We start from the raw sequence: 3,549 nt of genomic DNA, 5'->3' as shown, positions 1-3,549 counted from the left end.
GGTTTGTATTTTTTCTATAGGCTAACAGTAAACGGGAATTTTGTAATGTATTGTATTGTTGTTGGGTATTGTGAAAATTGGTTTTGATTTGGTGTAAGACGGATGCGTTTTGAAGGGAGAAGGTGGAGATCAAGGGGATTATGGAGGTTGGTTTGTTTTGTGTTTGTTGCGGGGGGGTGGGGGATGTTATCGAGGTGGTGGTGGGATCCACGGGACCCACCTGGGAACCAGAGGGCGTGGATGAGTGAGGGGGAGAGAGGGCCGCTAAGGTGCTGTTTTTAATGGACCGGAGGTATCGTTTACTGTAGTGTCTTTGGGTTTGGAGTGAGTGAAAGAGTGTTTTTATTGCCTGGTTTCTGTCGGTGGTGGTGGAACATATTCTATGGAAACGGATGATTTGTGATTTGATGATGCCCTTAAATGTGTGTTTGGGGTGATAGCTGGATTTGTGGAGGAGAGAGTGGGTGTCTGTGTTCTTGAAGTAGACTTTGGTGAGAGGTCGTTTAACAGGACTGGAATGGTTGTTATTGAAAAAAACTGTTGTATCTAGAAAATCTATTTGTTTTTGGTCAATGGTGTATTTTATTTTTATGGACGGGTGGTGGTTGTTTAAGGTGTTAATGAAATCGTGAAAGAGGGGTAGGGTGTGAGCCCAGGCCCCAATAATGTCGTCCAGGTAGCGGAAATAGAAAAGTGGTTGGAATTGGCATTTTCGTAAGGCACCTCTCTCCCACTCACTCATGTAGATGTTGGCATAAGATGGGGCGAACCTCTGGCCCATGGCGGTCCCGTGGATCTGTAGGTAGTGTTTATTATTGAAAAGAAAGTCATTATTGCAGAGGCAGATTTCGATCAGTCGGAGAAGTTCAGTGTCAGGGCGGGAGGGGTCCGGGAAACGGTCAAAGTAAGTCTTAAGAGTCTGGAGTCCGTGGGTGGTATTGATGTTAGTATATAAACTGTCGATATCGATGGTGAATAGGTAGGCTGAGGACGGAAGTGTTTGGGACTGAATTAGTTCTATAAAGTGGTAGGTGTCTTTAATATAACTGGGGTGTTTGGTGGAGAGTGGACCGAGGAATTGTTCAATGTATAGGGAGAGGTTGTAAGTGGCACTGGAGCAGTCTGAAATGATGGGTCTTCCTGGGGGAACTTGAAAGGGAACAGTCCAGGTCTGAGGGTCTTTATGTATTTTGGGGAGGAGGTAAAAGTGTCGTTGTCTAGGGGTGTCCGGGCCGAAGAGGAAGTCGCGTTGTTTTCCAGTGATGTATTTATTTTCGCAGAGGGATTGGATGATTTGTCGGATTTGTGTTTGTGTTTGGGGCTGGATCGTTTCGGGGATGGGTTGGTAGTATTTTAGGTTGGATAATTGTCTGTTTGCCTCCAGGAGATACTGCTGCCTGTCCATGATTATGATTTTAGAGCCTTTGTCTGCTGGTTTGATTATGATGTTGTTATGGTGGATGAGTTGGTGGAGGGCTTTCCTTTGTTCCGGGGTTATGTTATCTGGTTGGGAAGTTGGGATAGGTTTATGTTTATTTAAGGAATTTAAGTCTCTGTTAATTAATTGTAGAATATTTGTGTTTATTTGTGAGGAGTTGGGTGTCCAGGTGGAGGGATAGGTGAGGGTAGTTTTAGTAGTTGATTTGTTTTTGAAATAGTCCTGTAGTTTAAGTCGTCTGTGATAGTTGAGTATATCCCTTTCAAGTTCCCCCCTGTCGAGGGTTGTGGGTGTGGGGATGAAGGTGAGGCCTTTTTCAAGGAGTTGACGTTGTGCTGGGGTGGGTGTGAATAAGGTGGAGAGGTTGAGTACGGTGTTGTCTGAGTAGAAGTCAGGTGGTTGTCGGTTGGGGGGAGGGTAGTTGGGGTTAGGGTTGCGGTTAAGGTTAGGGTTAGGGTTGGGGTTAGTGTTAAGTGGGTTGGGGTTAGGGTTAGGGTTAAGTGGGTTAGGGTTAGGGTTGGGGTTAAGGTTAGGGTTAGGGTTAGGGTTGGGGTTAGGGTTAAGTGGGTTGGGGTTGGGGTTAGGGTTAGGGTTAAGTGGGTTAGGGTTAGGGTTGGGGTTAGGGTTAGGGTTAGGTGGGTGAGGGTTAGGGTTGGGGTTAGGGTTGGGGTTAGGGTTGCGGTTGGGGTTAGGGTTAGGGTTGGGGTTGGGGTTAGGGTTGGGGTTAGGGTTAGGGTTAAGGTTAGGGTTAGGGTTAGGGTTGGGGTTAAGGTTAGGGTTGGGGTTGGGGTTAAGGTTAGGGTTGGGGTTAAGGTTAGGGTTGGGGTTGGGGTTGGGGTTAGGGTTGGGGTTAGGGTTAGGGTTAGGGTTAAGGTTAGGGTTGGGGTTAGGATTAAGGTTGGGGTTAGGATTAAGGTTGGGGTTGGAGTTGCGGTTAGGGTTGGCGTAAGAGTTAGGGTTGGGGTCAGGTCCGGGGTGTGGGTTGGTTGAAGTGTTGATGAGGTTATCTTTAGTTATGTGGATAAATTTAAATGTGTCAGCCAGTGGTGAAATATGGTGGTTGCTGTGAGTGTTGTCCAGTGTATATTGTCGGTTAGTGTGTGGAATAGATGTGATGGGATGCTGGGGATGTGTGGGAGGTGGTTTCTTATGTAATTATTGAGTGTGGTGAGGTTGTGTTTTTGTATTTCTGTCAGATGTGGGGAGAAATTGATAAGGGGGATATATATGTCGGTGTTGGGGAAGGTGGACTGAGCCAGTCGAAACAGTGTTCTCAGTTGTTTTATTGTTGTTTTTTTAACGTCTGTGTCTCTATTGTTTATGCCTATTGAAATTATTAGAATTTTGGTAAGTGGGCAGGTTGGGCTTTTTTCGACTGTTTTGATAAGGTGGTAAATTTTGGCTCCGGGGAATGAATCTACTTGTATGTTGGGTTGAGTGTATGGGGGGATGCGTTCCAGGTTAGAGTCGCCTATGATGACTATTGGTAGGTGTGTAGTGATGTGCCAGTCTTGGAGTTTCCGGGAGGGTTGTACTCTGTGGGAGGTGACCATGTGGTAAGGGGGGGAATGATGACGGGGGGGTGGAGTTGATGGCTGGTTGTGTGAGACGGGGGTGATGGTGCTAGGGTGTGGGCTGGCGTGGGGCGGCCGGGCCGGACTGGGGAGAGCCTGTGATGTGGAAGCCTCAGAAAGGGTTTTTTCAGTCAAATTGACTTTAAATTGCCCTGTCATCATGCTGTTTTTGGCTTCCACCAGGCTCTCTGTTGGTTGTTTCTCAGCCACGGAGGTTGTTTGTGGCCGCCCCACGCCAGGTTGAGCTGCTGGAGGATCTGGGGAGGAGGAAGGAGGACCATTAATTGTTGTGAGTCTGGTGGTAGGTTGAGGAGTAGGTATGGAGTGGGGTGGTTCGGGAGTTGGTGGTGTTGTGTCCGGGTCAGTCGAGTCGTGTTCTAAGTGAAAGTTAATGTTGAATAAGTCCGGGTCAATTTCAACTGGAGCGGGTCGAGGTGGTGGTGTGGGGCTACTGAAGAGGTCTATGAGGACCTGTAGTACATTTTGGTTGGGGGAGGTCTGGGTCATGGCCTGGAGGGGGTTTGGAGAAGGTGGTGG

The sequence above is a fragment of the Synchiropus splendidus genome, chromosome 13 (assembly GCF_027744825.2).
Source record: "Synchiropus splendidus isolate RoL2022-P1 chromosome 13, RoL_Sspl_1.0, whole genome shotgun sequence".
Taxonomy (NCBI): domain Eukaryota; kingdom Metazoa; phylum Chordata; class Actinopteri; order Syngnathiformes; family Callionymidae; genus Synchiropus; species Synchiropus splendidus.
This window is presented reverse-complemented; position numbering follows the sequence as displayed.